This window comes from Cyphomyrmex costatus, unplaced genomic scaffold (genome assembly GCF_001594065.2).
Source record: "Cyphomyrmex costatus isolate MS0001 unplaced genomic scaffold, Ccosl1.0 scaffold216, whole genome shotgun sequence".
Classification (NCBI taxonomy): Eukaryota; Metazoa; Arthropoda; class Insecta; order Hymenoptera; family Formicidae; genus Cyphomyrmex; species Cyphomyrmex costatus.
Window position 1 is genome coordinate 1316231 of NW_017276214.1, and position 18369 is coordinate 1334599.

Genomic DNA, 18369 nt, shown 5'->3' on the forward strand with positions numbered 1-18369 from the left:
TTTAACATAAAAGAATTATGTATTTTCAAGTAAAAAAGTTATTTAAACATTCATATTATCATATAATTCTGTCACTACGTTTTGTGTATTGCACTTTTTTTTAAATACAAAATTCTCAATAGGAGTTTTCCAGTAAAAACTAATGCAACACAAATGCAATTGAGTGCAAATCGGTTTACATATTTTCAGATAATAAATAATTTAATTTTAAGGTTTCCTTTTAAGATTATGTGAGGTTGTCTCGACAACGAATATATATATAATTAAAAAGATCAAATTATTTATTAATACAAAAACATGTATATTGCTTTACATTCAATTCAATGTACATCAGTATTATAAGTTTTCCCAGTGAAATAAAACGCTTTATTTATAGTCAGATGTATATGTATATATAAATTTCGTAGTTAAAAAATTAATGAAATTTTTGATATACAGAGTTAAAGCATTATTTACAGACAAATTATTAAAACTGACGTGCAACAATTAACTTTTTGTATCTAATAAGAACAAGACAGAATCGATGATGTATATCATACTTTTAATGAATATATATATTTATTGAAAAATATATGTGTACACACCATTTTTCCTCGACCTATAAAATCGGCGAAAGATGACGAATAAAGGCAATCCGCCCTTCTCTTATCAATGCGTATGTGTATATCTTTTTGATCAAACTGCAAATCTAATAAACTAATTTGATAAATGGATTCTGTTTCTCCATATGCATCTTTCCAATACGTTCCTAATTCCGTAATATACTCGGTTATACACTTGCCTATTGGTGTCTTTTCCTGACCCATATAATTATCCTTTTTGTATCCATTATTTAAATTCTCTACATATTCTACATCCGCTATACGACCTATATTAAATTGATGAATAATATCTTTCATAAAGCTTTTGATGAACTTCGTAGGCTCTTTATCTGAGACCAGTATGTTTTGTATGTTCCGAGTAAATGGCATGTATTTCATCTCAATCCATTGATCGACTTTGATTCGATTATTTTCGTGCGAAGATCGATTTACCGAAGTCATATATGTGATATCATGCACGAAACAGCGTAGACAGTCCGTTAGAAAGGGATGACATGTTATTCGAGAAGATAATTCCGTACTTTTAGTAAACGGTTGATATTGTATAGTGAGTTTGTTCATCTCAAACAAGTATTCCAGATCAAAATCTGATTCTTTTGAAACATTTGTGAAGATCCCTAAATAAACAAAAGATATTACCATATACTATTATCCATTATCACAGAAATTAATCTTCGTAATTTATCTTTTAAAATTTATGATTGTATCTATCCAAATTTTTAGATTAGCTGTAGAATTTTAATTTCATCTACAAAAAATATATATGAATCACACATATAAATACATATATATAACACGTACATATGTAAACATGTGGGCAATTAATTTTAATATCTGTGTATTTAAAATATGTTTGCGATAGAAGTAGACCTGATAATTCCTTTTATTTAATCGTACATTTGTTTTACATAGATATATAATTCTTTAAATTTAAATTTAGATATATTGTTATTTGTTATTATAGTAACAGAAAATATAATGATTGCGTTTGTTGAAAAATGTTACCCACAAGTTGATAGATATGATATCAAACATGTGAAATTGGATCCAAATATGGACAGATATATATACTTTTTAGCTTACCCAGAAAGAAAGGGATCAAGGTAACATTCACTAGCATTATCAAGCAATGTATTTCCAACACTCGTCTAGTATCACTCTTCTTTCACTTCTGAATTCTTTTACATCAGAACTTATGCTCATTATTTAACCTTTATGTAAATAATATTGTTTTGTTTTCTCTTATTATTGTGGATGTTTATTATTATGGATGTAATATGATTTAAATGTTTTTCTATCTTTTTAACGTAAATAAAATTCTAGCAATGATATTATAATAACTTATTGTAAAAATATGTGCAATATATATCTATACCTTTCTATCAGGGCGTTTCTGACAATAAAATTCTATGTCTAAATTTCTATTATATTTCTATTAAATTTTATATAAAAATAATTGTTTTAACAGAGTAAAAGATTTTAGATGTTGATATCATTCAAATATTATTGTTTTGTTTTCTCTTATTATTGTGGATGTTTATTATTATGGATGTAATATGATTTAAATGTTTTTCTATCTTTTTAACGTAAATAAAATTCTAGCAATGATATTATAATAACTTATTGTAAAAATATGTGCAATATATATCTATACCTTTCTATCAGGGCGTTTCTGACAATAAAATTCTATGTCTAAATTTCTATTATATTTCTATTAAATTTTATATAAAAATAATTGTTTTAACAGAGTAAAAGATTTTAGATGTTGATATCATTCAAATATTATTTGTACAATGTACATATAATAACAAAACATATACTGTTTTACAAAAAATAGAATTGACTTAAAAGTAATAAAGACAAATCTTTAAATACTTTTAATTATATTTTAATTATTTAATCATGTATATAAATGTAAAAAAATTATATAATTATTATTAATTGCATAATTATGTAATAATTGGTTATTAACGTATTTAATTAAGTTATGTTAAAGGAAATAATGGGTTTCTCTCTCTTATAAAACATATTTTTTCTTTAAATAAATTATAATAACATCATAAATTTACTATTATAATAAACTTCCTGTTTGTATAATAAATAATATTAATTTTACATAATTCCCGCTGGTCTCCCCGTATATCTCCAGAAATTTATATTAATTAAATAATATTTTCTTATTAACTATGAGTGTATTCCGTTTCATAATCTATTATTTATGTCTGTTTGGGCAAACAAGAAGTAAAGTTAACAAATTTTAAAACAGCGCGCGCTGCGGGCGGTTAACTGCATATCTCGCGCATCGACGTAGCGCAGGTCGAGAGCGCAATCAGCTTGGCGGCGCCTTTCCTTTTTTCTTCTTGACGACAATTTTTCTTTTTGCTTGCTTTCTGGTGCGAATAGATTTGATTCACAAGGAGAAGGAATTAATCGGATTATCATATTGGAGATTATTTATCTTGACTCCTTGTTTCTCTGAGCTTCTTTACTTGAGCTTCGATATCACAAATCAGGTAAAGACTTTTGCTCCAATTTTGATTATTGCTTAATTCTGTATTGCATTCAATTACTCCGATTTGCCTGACGAGTGTCCCAGGCGATGGATAGCTACTACCATTATTGGCGTCCGATGATCAGGCTCGGATGGGTTACCTGACGGCTTGCTCTGGGTAACCACATGAGTATTTCTAAACAGAAATTCATATTCTGTCCCGTTTACCTGACGAACGGTCTCAGGCGGTGCTTCGCTAGCACCAATTAAAAGTGGCGCCTGATGAACGGCTCAGGCCTCGAACGACTTAAGTTCTCCCATAATTTATTGTTTGATGTTAATAAGCAATTCGATGTTACACCGTCATTTTTAAAACTACTCTCTTTTCTTTATTATTATAAAATTTCAACAATCAATGTTACTATATATGCTATTGTTAAACTCAATAAATATTTTCGAAAAAGAATCTCTCTCGAATGTCCTTCTTGGCGCGCTCTTGCATCACAAAACCCTTTATTTTACTCTTTACACGAACAATATCTTTGTTATTCATCGAATGTAAACCAGTATAAATAAAACATGATGCACATCATATGTGAAACAGAAATGTTGGTGAAACACCATTATTTGTGTTACTTGCACAGCAATATGACAGAAATACGAATTAATCTATTGTAATAATTTGTGTATAAACTACCCAAAATTATATTGACAGATAAAAAAAGACGTTTTTTCGTCCACCGTGGCACATATCACTTTGTATCATGTCACTACCGGCTATAACACGCACGACATAAAACGGTACAGTATATGTACGACATGCGTCGACTGGCACAGTTATTGAACTAAAGTGCGCTGAGATTAACGTTAATCAAAATTCACTTGTCATCCTCCATCAGACAATATACTTTCCTAAATTCATATAAAAAGTATCATACAAATGTTTATAACGTAATATATTGTAATATAATCCTTATATAATATAATATAATATTCTAGAACTACACGTTTTAATTGTAAAATTTTGAAATTGTTATATAGCAAACAGAAATTCTATATAATTTAATCCTTTATGGGTTAAATATATCACTATATATGGTGATTTAGTTCAACTGCAGGAGTCGGTACGTACACACATATTCCTCATGAAAAAGTGAATAAAAAATGTTAATAGCAAAATGTTGTGGCATCAATAGTTTTCAATGTTCACCATTTGACGAAAGCAAATTTTCTATATATAATATGATACTATGTTACAAGACGAATCATAATTTATTTAATATTATGACAAATATTATATAGAATATTATAGGATCAACAAAGAAATCATACTTTTTTCAAATATTGTTTAATAATGCCTTTTTAAAGTTTCCAATTTAATAATTAATAACATCTAACATTAGCAAATTTTACAAATACGAGATTTATAATAGTATAAATAGTCAAATAAACAATTATACATAGTTAGATATCATAATAAAGTATGTATATTTCTGGAATTTTATTTAGTTCTTATAGCAAGGTCCGTCATAACGTTATTGAAAAATAACATTATTTTCGAGATTTCATATCGATCAGCTTCAGTTGCGTTGTTTTCTTAAACATAGGTGTCTTTAAAGACCTTCTTGAATCAAATAATTGCACTTTCATTACTTCCAATATGGTAGTAAATGTTAATTTATTATTAATTAATTCTATTACGTGGTCATATTTTGTCTGCAAAATTTATCATTAAAAAATTAAGTTTGTGTAAAGAAACCAAAATTATTAATATATTTATTTAAATATTAACAAATGCTAATTTCTTTGGTAAAAAAAGTGATATATCATTCTGATATAATAAATATACGTCAAATGTGTGGACTATATATCTGCTATTGCGCTATATTGTATTTTTGCGTGAATATGAGAGAGGGAGAGGGGGGGAGAGAGAGAGAGAGAGAGAGAGAGAGAGAGAGAGAGAGAGAGATATTCTCGATTTTAGTTAGACAAACCTCTAAAGATGTATTTTAAGCAATTTTTGAAATCTAAGGTTTTAATACAACTAATTACAAATTACGTTTAGACGGTTACTTATTGTTAGTGTTATATGTATGCAATAATGAGTGCGCTAAAATGCGCCCTCATTAATTATATTATCCCAGATAGCTATGCTCCTTATTATAAAAGAGAAAATAGTTGCTTGACACAAATTTCCCTCTAGTTACCAGAAAAATTGCTACAATCTATTTGTAAGAGGAAACTGCTTGAAAGTTGTCACCAATTAAGTTGCTTGTAATTGTTGGTGACAATAAAAATCGGCAATCCAATAAGTGAAATCGGTATAATATTCTTTCCTCAATATTATGGATAATTTAAGCAACTTGCTATCTGAAATCGCATACATACATAGACAGGTAGTTGTCTAAACCACTAAACGTAGTCTAATTGACTGTATTAAAATATTTAAAACCTCTATACATATTTAACTACTGGTTATAAAATAAAAATTTACAAATCACTTATTTATTTAATTTTAATTTTTTAAAACTTTTTGCTAATAGTATTTTGAATTGTATATTTTGCGACACCTTGTACGAAAATAGTTAAATAATTAATGAAATTGTTGATAGAGATTTATTGTTAAAAAATATTTATAGAAAATTACTAAAATTTACGCGCAATAATTCATTTTTTGTATCTATAATAATAATAAAAATAAGATAAAATCGAAAAAAATATAAAGAAAAATAAATACTCACCACTTTTCCGCCATTAAAAGAATTGGCAAAATCTGATGAATAAGTGCAATTCTTCCTATTTTTCACAATGTGAATATTTAAATCTTTTTGACTAGAGAAGTTATTCTTTAATAATTTAATTTGAAATTTGGAATCCATTGTCTCATTTGTCTTATTTCTATATATTACAATTGTTTTGTATGTAGTTGTACAAGTGCCTATTGTTGTATTTTCGTTCATGATACCTAAATATCTATTTTCCTCGAATCTATTATTTATCTTTATATTAATACCTATGCTGAATTGAGAAACAATATCTGGAATAAGATTTATCGAATTTGTAACGCTGGATTCTATGATTGTAATATATACACCACGATTATTGAATTCCATCATGAACCACTCTTCATTTTGGATTGGATTGCTCGATATATTTTCTTGGTTCAAATTTTGAACGAAACTAGACTCTGTAGACATGATATCATGCAAATAACAGCGCAGATTTTCCGCGTGAACTGGATGACATGTTAATGTAGAATTTAATTTTGTTATATTGTTGATCTTCCCGTATTTTATTTGAGTTTGATGTATCTCGTATAAATATTCCGGAAAGAAAGTAAAATCTTCTGAAACATTTGAAATGATGCCTAAAAAAATAATAAAAATTAGATAACGTCTATTGTTACAGACATTAATTATTATAATAATTTATCTTTAAATATTGTAAATATCTTTAAATATTCTATCCACATTTTTAGATGTAGGATTTTAATTTTTTCTAAAAAAATATGTACATTAAGCATCGTATAAATATTGTGTGTATATAGGCAATCAATTAAAATATCCTCATCCTATAGACATTTGTACACAAAAAGGCATATTTGTGATACAAGCAGATGACAAAATCTTTGAAAAAAGGCATATGAATGCTTTATTTCCTTCAATTTAATTTTAGAATGTTGGTGTTTAGAAAACATAATAGTTAGATGTGTTGAGAAATGTAACGTATAAATTGATAAATATATGATATTAAGCGTATGAAGTAGAAAGAGTTGCACTGTTTAGCTTACCGAAAAAGAACGGGATTAAAGTAAGATCCACCAGCATTATGAAGCAGTATACTTTTTCCGCTCGTCAGTATTACTCTTCTTTAACTTATAAACCCTTTTACATTAGAACGTGCTCTCCATAATTTAATGTTTATGTAAATTATATCGATTTGACCTCTTGTTGTTATGTATGTAATAATATGATTCGAGCTTTTTTCAATCTCCATAGTATAATAAGATTCTGGTAATGACATTTATTGTAAACATATACTATACGCAATATTTTCCGTATCTTAGCATATCTGACAATAAAATTTCACATGCAATTTTTCTATTACACTTTAAAATTTGTATTAAAAAAAAACATTATGTTGATATTACATTAAACTTGTGTACGCACAAGATATACTTTTTACAAAAGATATAAATTTATTTTACATTCAAATGTATAATAAAAATTTATATTATTAAAGAATTTTTATTAAAAATATGTAATATATTTTGATTATTTAATTAGTTACGTATTTATATAAATATTTATAGAATTTAATGCAATATGCGTCAATCCATTCATTTCAAGAAACACGGTAGTGTCGCGCGCCAAGTGAACGCGAAGAGAGACCACACCATATATACCATATATATATATATATATACATATATATATAGAAAACTACTGAATTAATCGACTTCTCAGTATTATTCTCAATTTACTCAAAAGTTTAAATTTTATAATAAAATTGTTTTTTATGGGCTACATATACCCTACGAATGGAGACATTGCAATGCGAAGTCCAAACTGTCAAATTTTAATGTCAGATACGTCATCATTATCATTATCGCTCTCAGAAATGTTGTCTGATTCACATTTTAAACGTCAGATTGCACTCGTTAGCATATTTTATTTTATATCGATGTAAATACAAATGTTTACCATACGAGACAGATGAACATAATTACGAATTTATTTTAACACTTGATATATTTGTAATATTTTGCAATTGAATTGATCTTTTACGATATATCATTCCGATTTAATTATGCATATTAATTATGCACATGTGAATAATTAAAAATTAAAAACGTACAAACTTTTTTTTCAAACTTTATGAAAAATATTGCATGTTAAAGGGGCCCTCGTGGTACATTCACCACTTGTCATACCGTCATGCCTCAGCGTACGAAATGTCAGCTCTGTGATTAGCAAAATTTAATTGCGATTAATTTATAAACTATTATATTCTCGACATTTTTATATTAAAATTTTCATCATAAAATTATTTCAAAAATACGTCTTTAAAAAGAATATAAGAATAATATATATATATATATAAATCACTTGAGGGGCTACAATTTTTTTTATATGTATAACTTTTTTTTGGAGGGTGGACAAACAAAAATAATGAGTGGACAATCACGTGCGCGTTGTGGACAAACGTACATAATTATGAAAAATAATCACTTGGGGGTACTACAATTTTTTTGCTGGAGCCGCCTGTATTACCGATAAAACTATAGCGTTTATTTTTTACAACTAGAACGTCATTTTTATAGTGGACAAATTTAATGCATTCTGAATACATATGTGGTATAGTGCTAAATAAAACGAATTAGTATTTGTCTATATTAGATATTGTGATAAATATCATTGTAGAGTCAAAGTTAAGAACAAAATTATAATTTTACTAAATATATATTTAATAACATTTAATAATATTTAATAACATTTTTATATAGTTTCATAATTAATCATATTATCAAAAAAGATTTGAATACAAATAGTTAAATGAAGAATTTATAGGTAATATATAACATACATGTTTTTAAAGTTTGAATTAATTTTCAAATAAAGTTAAGTTATAAATTTCTAAATTGTCATATACCAATGGCATTGTTTTACGAGATCTGAAATTAATAAGATTTAACTCCGTTGTTTCCGTAAACACAATTTTTCTTGAAGAATTCGATAGATCTAGTGGTCGTAGCCCATCCAATTTGGTAGAAATTTTTAATTTATTATCAATAACTTTTATTATATGGACATATTGCATCTGCAAAATGTATTATAAAATACAAGAGTTGAGTAAAGGAATCGAAATTATGTTAATATAGAAACCAAAATTTTATTCGGTAAAAAGATATTTAGATTATTCAGACATTATAATCATATATATATGTATATTATAAGAATCTGCTGGTGTAGTATGTATTGTACTTTTTCATTGGTAATATATTCTCAATTTTAAACATATGTATAAATTTTGCAATTAAAGATTAAATGAAATTGTTGAAACAATTAGAAAATTAATTATAGAAAATTATTAAAGCTATCGTGCAACAAATAATTTTTTTATATTTAATAAGAAATAAATAGGATCGAGAAAAGGTTCGTAGAAAAGTACTCGTGTACGTACCATTTCTATATTCATATCCCAGAGCTCATAAGATTCAAAATAATCGCACATTCTTCTATTTTTTACAATATGTAAATCTTTTATTTGTAAATCTTTTTTGTCAGAGAAATTTTCCGCTATCAATCTAATTTGAAAATTAGAATCCATTTCTTCATACTCATCCTTTTCTTTATATGTTACCATTACATTGTACGTAGTTGTGCAAATACCTATTGAAGTATGTTCTTTATCGGTGGAACCCGAGGATAATACAAGAGTTTTTATACCAATATTTATGTGAAATTGTTCAATAATATTTTGAATAAAATTCTTTATCATATTATCTTCAGTGTTATATCTTATTTTTGACATATGTATACCGTAACTACTGAATTCCATCATGAACGATGATGTGATTTGGATTAGATTACTCTTCGTAATCCTATCATTAAAATTGTCATAATTCACTATCTGAACCAGAATGTCATGCAAGATACAGAAAATAATTTTTGATTGGATAGAATAACAGGTTATTGTAGAAGTTAATTCCGTAGATTTCGTAAAGTACTCATATTCTGTTTTGATTTGCTTTACTTCGTACAAGTATTCAGGATTAGAGATCGAAGAATTTTCTGAAACGTTTGTAAAGATCCCTAAATAAACAAAAGATTATATAAACATTAATATATTGTCAATATTGCCATATATTATATTATTACAAAAATTAATCTTTGTGGGGGGGTCTTTTAAAATTTATGATTATATTCTATCTACATTTCTTTAATATATCGCTGGAAATAATGTTATGTTAAATTTAACACATATCCCACTTAATTTTATGAGTTAATTTAACACAAGGTGTATATGTAAGAAGGAAACAAATAATATTAAAAAAAATAATTTTAGAATTTACGTTTTAAAATACATTATTTTTATATTATTTGTTCATTTACTTACAAATTATGTTATTTTAACGCTAAAATATGGTAAATATATATTAATTTAATAATCTATTTAAATGACATAATCGTGTTATCTTAAATTAACATTAAAATACGTTAAAAATTTAACATAATTTTAACAAGAACTTGAGTGAACCGTTTCTAACACAAATACGAGATATTTTTTATTATACTGTTACATATTTGTACGAGTATTCTATAATGTTATACGTATATATACTGAAAAATTTGTGTTGAATGTAACATATTTCACACGTCCCACTCGATTTGTTTAAATATCTTAAATTTTTATGTTTATTTATTATAATACGAATTTAGAAAACAACGCAGATAGTGTAAAAAATTTATCACAAAAAATGCTTGTAAACAAACTGTGGAAGTTATATATTTTTTAAGTATAATTAATAATTTAGTATGTTAAAAATTAATACGTATTTTATCCATTTATGTTAGAATTTTTTAAATACATTATTTTCTCTCATATTACTTGTTTATTTATATACTCATAAATTATGTTATATTGACACTAAGAAATGTTGAACATTAATTTAACACAAAATCTTTAGATAACAATTACATTATGTTAAGTTAATTTTTGAATATGTTAAAAAAGTCAACATGAACTCTTAACAAGAATTAGTTGATTGTTTCCAATATATATAATGTTTTTTATTGTGTATGTAGCTATAAAAATTTTATTTCTTCTAAAAAAATGTATAATTAATACGGTGTAAATATTATAATTAGTTCAAATATACGTGTGTTCCAAAAAGAAGTATATATTTGCTATAAAGTAAATGATAAAATCTTCGAAAAAGGTCACAATAAAATAATCTGTAACTTTTTTGCAAACTTTGGATTTATCGATTCCTTTTATTTGATTTCACATTTGTCATATATCTGTTCAATTTATATTATTTAAAATATTATAAAAATAGAGAAACATAATGGTTGAATTTGTTGAGAGATTTTATGCACAAATTAATAAATACGATATTGAATACAAAGTTGAATGCAAACAGTTACTTTTTAGCTTACCCAGCAAGAACGGGATCAAAGTAATGTTCACCAGCATTGTGAAGTAACGTACTTCCAGATACGTCCGTCTAATATTATTCTTCTTTCAATAGTAAGTTCCTTTATAGAGTGTGCTTATCGTTCAAATTTTTATATAAATCTATAGTTCTTCATTCGCAAATCGATCACAAGTATGTTGCACCAATTTTGAAATTGATGCTTCCAGATTGGCCGTCGCAATAAGCTTTAGCGATCGACTAACTTAAAGAATAGCGTTTCTTTGTTAAATATGTATGATGTAATATGATTCAAGTGTTTATTTGTTTCTATAAACAGTATTCTAGCGTTACTTATAGCTCGTTGCAAAAATAAACTGTTTGTTATTCTTTTTTCTTAAGTCACATCTGATAATAAAATTCTAAATAAAAATTTATTATACCTTATTTTTGCGCAAACAATTTGATATACAATATGTTAATATTGCTAAAATATGTGTGTACAAAACATATCTTTTGCATAAGGTATAAAATTTATTTCATATTCCGAAATATAATGAAAAGGAATTCTTTAAATAATTTTTAGTTGTATAATATACATTGATTATTTAATTTGTTGTACATTTACATAAATATTTGTATAATTGTTAATAATTTTTGATTATGTAATTGATGCATCTAATGTAAGATAATTAATATGTATTTATTAAAATAAATTTATGTGTTTTTACAATTATGTTATCTATAAAGATTTTAATTAGTAATAGTAAATTTCATAAATACAAAAAGATTTGATATATAAATTGTTAAAGAAAAAATATGTTATTTAAATTTGATTGATTTTTTATATAATATTGTTTTACTAGATCTAATATTAATCAGATTTAGTTGCGTTAATTGAGTAAACATAGATTTCTTTAATGGATTTTGTGGATCAAGTTGTCGTTGCCCATCTAGTGTAGTAAATATGTTTAATTTATTATCGATCACTTCTATTGTATAAACATGTTTCGTCTGCAAGATATATTATAGAAAAATTAATTTTAAGTAAATAAGTCAAAATTATTAACGTAAATGTGTCAACATGTTAATTTTTCAAAAGGTTTTTCAAGCATAATAAACATATTCATTTTACATGATTTTGCTATTGCAAATATTTTTTAATAATATATTTTTTATGTTATATTATATTTTTTTATAAGTACAAGATTCTGAGCTCTAATCATGACATATAAATTTCAGTATTAGTGTTTTTATATAAATTTCACAGTTAAAGGATTAATGCAACTGTTGAAACAGTTAAGGAATTAAATTTATAAGGAATCATTAAAATTAATCAAAAGATATAAACAAAATGCCAGTATGAGCCAACACAAGTTATCGTTTTATACGTATATATATATATATATATATATAATTTATTCGAAATGTTTTATTTGTTTCTTTTAATTTATTTAACTGAGCCTTTCGATTATCTTATTCATTAATATTAACATGTAGCAATTAATTTGTAGTATCCAATAGGAACAAGACAGGATTTATAAAAATATAAAGTATATATAAAGAAAAATATAGTATATATGTGTACACACCACTATGCCCTTTATACGAAAATTAAATTTCTTTGTATAATTGCAGTCTTTCATATTCTTTACTATATATAAATCTTTTATCAGTATATCGGTTTGATCAGAAAAACTCTTAAACAATTTAATTTGAAAATTGGAATCTGTTTTTTTATTTGCATCTTTCTTCCAATATTTCATATTCAAATTATATGAAGTTACACAGTCGCCTATATTGTATGTATATTCTTTCCTGCTGGTCTTCGAATGCAAGCTTTGAATCATTTTATCAATACTCATGCTGAATTGATTAAAAATATCTGTCATAAGGTCATCATCAATCATCTCCCCTGCGCCTAACCCTGTATTCATAGACATTAAACCACCTTCACTGAATTGCATATGGAACCAATATCCGACTTTGATTAAATTGGTCGATGTGATTCTATCATTAAAATTAGTATACTTTGAGTTCACAACCATGACGTCATATAAATAACAGCGAAGCTGATCCGTTAATAAGGGTTGACACATTATTGTAGAAGTTAATTCCGTAGAGTTGATAAACTCCCCGTATTCTGTCTCGGTTTGGTTCAACGTGTACAGATATTCCGGATCAAAATTTGAATATTCTGATACATTCATGAAAATCTCTAAGTATAGCAAAACAAAAAGTTTAATTAAATACAATATCAAAATATAGTTATTCACTGTTGCCAAAATTAATCTTTACAATTTATTTTTTGAAATTTATGATTATATTTTATTCACATTCTCTCTCTTTTAGATTGGAAGTAAAATTTTAATTTTTGTTTAAATACATATATTAACACTGTGCATAGGCAATCTGTGTAAAAAATTAGTTCAAATATCTAAAAATGTATTGAAAAAGATATATTTAATACAAATAGAAATCATCAAGATGTATATATGTATATAGAAAAAGTAAAATTTTTGAAAAGAGTGCGGCGTTTGAACTGGATAATTTCTTTAATTTCATTAATTTAATATTTGCTACATATCTATTTATTTATACTTAATATATTGCTATAATAGGAATGGAAAACATAATAATTACGTTTTTTGAGAGACTTTATGCACAAATTGAACACAGAGAAAGATGCGAACAATTGCTTTTTATTTAGCTTACTCAATAAGAACGGGATCAAGGTAAAGTTCACCAACATTATGTGTAGTTTACTTCCAGACACGTCCGTCTAATATTATACTCTTTTCACTTATGAATTTCTTCAGAACATGCTCATTTAAATTTGTATGTAAAGCTGGTTTTACATTAGTCGCAAGTCAATCACAAGCATGTTACGATAACTAATAATAAAACACCAACTTTGAAACTGATGCTTCCGATTGGCCACCGCAATAAGCTATAGCGATCGACTTGCGATTAATGTCGAAATAACTTAAATCGAACTTGTTTTGATTTTTCTTATTATTATTGATGTACAATGTAATATGATCCAAGTTTATTTTCCGTAAAATATAAATAATATTTTAGAGGTGATATTTACATCACGCAGTAAGAATATATAATATTTATATCGTGTTCTACGGCTCATCTAACAATAAAATACTAAAAAGATTTTTTATTAAATCTTACTTTATATAAAAAAGAAATATTTCAATAACAGTAGGATATTAATTAATTAATACAATATATTGTAAAAACTTCTTTCCATGGTAAGTTCTTTTATTATACAGAACATGCTTATTATTAGATTTTTATTTTAAAAATATCATTTTGACTTCTTTTGTTATTATAGATGTATAATGAAATGTGATTCGAGAGTTTATTTTGTCTTTATAACATTAACAATATTTCGGCGAATTATAACTCGCAGTAAGTATACATGTACTAATCTGTTAGGACATGGGATGTCTGATTACTAATTTCTAAAACACGCGATATTAAAAAATGCTTATAAATTAGAGACTCTGTTTTTTTAACTAATAGTATATTTTCTATATATGTACATCGAGCGTGCAGCATAAAAACTCATTTGTGCGCTAACGATCTCACCAGAAATATTTGAAGAAACATATAGAATTGTGAGATAATGTACTTATGTGAGAAAAAATAGAAATATATATTTATTTATAAAACATTAAAATAACTTCTAATTGTAATATTGATGATTTTATGAAACTATTATTTAAATTATATAAAATTATTTAAACGTTCATTATTATACATTAAATATTATATAATTATTATCATAAAACATAAAATTAATGTTTATTTTTTTACGTATATATTTTCATACGTAAATTAATCTTATTTAAATGCCAGAAAATATCTCTTACTTTATATATTATAGATTCACATTTCTTGCCGAGTTAGTTTCTTTGTATGATAAAGAAATTGTAAAAATTGATCGAATATGTTTTTGTTAAAAGATAAAAATAAATAAACAACAGAAATAAAAATGAAAATCTAAAATATTTCGAAGCACAACGAATTGAAACATTTGACTGCGATATAAGAGAATTTGTAGCATCGTTAACTTTTCACTGACATTAAAAAGTCCATGTTTTTTTACATAGCGACATTTCGCGAAACAGCTTAGTAATGCGTCGAAATGTGTACACTCTGGCAAGTACGAGTACATCCGGTGTTTGATGATCGTGCTGCGACATGATACGTCAGCGTATCGACTTCGAGAAGAAGGAAGAAAGATCATAAAATCTATTTTACAATGTGCTCTTTATTTTTTATTTCTTGCTCTTTACCATGTGCTTTTTTTCTTTCTTTACGATCATTTTATTGACAATTGTAGTTCTTACTACGTGTTTCATGTTTCTTCTGATGTTCATTAATTTTTGTCTTGGACGACGGAAAATGAAAAACAGAATTAGAGACAAAATGTAAAAACAGCAAAAAGCGAGAAACAGGAAACAAAAGCCCATTATAGAATAGGTTTAAATTTTTGCACTTTACTATAACGGAAAGCGAAGGAGGATGAAGAAGCTGCTTGTGTGATGATAAGGGAAAAAAGGAATCGAGGAAATTGAATCTCTCGATGATGCTGTATTACTTGACGTCATTCGCTTGCTCGTGCATAGCAGGGCAGGTAAATGTGCAATATACGCAAATATACGCGTCGTGAGAACACTTATACAAATAAAGTGGTGCTCACATCATTACGATCCAATTCTATTCAGTTGTGAAATTTGACATCGGCAAGAAGAAAGAACTATGGAATTCTGATTATCATTGTATTAACTGAACGTTTATCGCTATAAGCATTTTTGGGCTAAACGCGTCACAGTCGTGTGATCGCGATATCAAAGTGAACGAGAAAATAAGTCAAACGTTTAGGAACCTATTCTTAAAAAATATCGCATACGAAAATAATAGTATATATTACGTGCATTAGAAATTTCTCCAGTATTATGTATGCAATGTTTTTCGAAAATAAAATCTCTAATTTTTATGTTCTAATCCTCTTTGGTAACCGATCTTATGATGAAACGCGAAGAATATTTCCACGCCTTGCAAACTCGTATTACAAATGCAAAAATAAACTGTAAAAAAGTTATGAATGAAAATAGTAATAAAAAAAAATATGCGACGGAAATTAAAACGCTGCAACGAAAATCCCATTAAAATTCGTCAAGCTGAATGTAAAATTATCAAAGTAATATATTATTCATCAAAATGAGAATTTTGTTTTATTAATTATAATACATTATATCTTTTTATCTCTTAACGAAATTTATTTAGATATAAGATATTTAAGCGCACGGAAAGAACAACTTTGTTGAAGTATCTAAAAATGTAGATTCGAAAATAATTTTGTTGCACCATTAAAATAATTATGTAAGAAACTCAAGCATGACGAGTAATGTTGCAAAAAATTTTGACATTTTTTGAGCGTCTTACGTCTTATTATTTTGATAGTCCAACAAAATTTATATTCAGATCTATATCTAATTTTCAGATACTTTAGCAAAACTGTTCTTTCCATGATGTATGTTTAAGAATAAGCTAGGAACGCGGAGATATACCGAGAACAGAAACTAGGTAAACGACACTTCGAAGATGCTCCCATTTCTGTTTTTGCTTCAACGCTTTCCGCTTATGCCAACGCAACTTACGAGAATTATTGAATCATGTTGCTTTGTAAGTAGGTCATACAAGAAACAAACGTTTGCTTGAACTTTTGTCATTGCTTCTGATGTATGCTAAATTCATCCCTAAAGTACCGTATGTCACGCAGTACACGGTATACAATCACGCAAATTATGTTAATTGATTGCTTTAATTGGCGGCATTATGTATTTCGCCATCGACATAACGATGATTCAAAAGAAGCGATTAGTGAGCGAGAAAATAATTTCAGAAGAGGTAAGGGATTCCATAAATAAGAAGCAGAAACAGCCGAAGGAAAGAGAGCCGGGTAGAGGTGGCCCAAAACTCAGGGCTCAGCAAGAGCCGTCTAAAGCGTGGCTGTTATATTGTCGCTGGGAAACGAAAATAGCTGCTGTCAGCCCCAGAAGTAAGCAAGTCATGGGCGGCGAGGAGGCGAAAAGTCGGCAATAGAGGACTAAGGTGGCATGGCGGCGCATGGTGTGCGACGACGAAGAAGATACGACAAAGAGAAGAGGATGTTGTATAGGATCTGGAATGAAGAACCCAGCCGTACGGATTATACCCCCTTACGTAACTTTTCTTCCTCTTCCTTCTCCTTTTCTTCTTTTCTTGTTCTTCTTCTTCTTCTTCAAGCTTTAAAGTTAGTCTTGAAATTCGCCGCGCTGCGCATTATGGTTTCGCTCGAGCGGAATTAAATACCTGACATAATAATAAAAATACGTATCAAAATAAGTATTGAGAAGAGAATAAACACATTTTTTTTGCAAATTATTCGTCAATTTATATTTGAAAACATTGAAACGTTAATATATTTTTGCGAAGGAAAATCAAAATTAGATTAGACGCGTGAAAATACAAGAGAAAAATTCTTAAAGAAATAAATATGATATACATACGGGAATGAAAACTGCTCATTTGAAAGTATCAGTTATGCGTTACTAACATTTAACAATTTACGACGTTTAGTAATACGTAATAATATTTCCTCAAATCAGATTCTAAGTTGTTTAATTATTGCAGATAGAATCGTCTAATTTACTTTAGCTAAAATTAATCTGGCTAGACATTGAAAAGATATATCTTTTCGACGATATTGAGCCAATAGTGGTTTAACGAACGGCAAGAATTTCATCCGCAGTAACCGTAATACAATGTAATCCAACGGTACGTCTTATCCGGTATGCTGCGCCGTTTCGAATGCCAGCAAAATTCATTGAACCGTCATTCATCAGCAAGATTAATTACCGAAGTTTTACGGATCCCGTCCAAATATCTTTGCCCGAATTAGATCATGGCGTTGGCTGAATTAGCGAATGTACCACAAATTACACAACATAACTCGTAATTATTGTCGCGGCGGGACGTAGGCGACGGATGCCAAAAGATGAGTCTCTTTCGGCGTCGAAGAAGGAAACGCGTCGACGTTCGCCGTCGCGACGTCCGGCCAATTAATAACACCAATT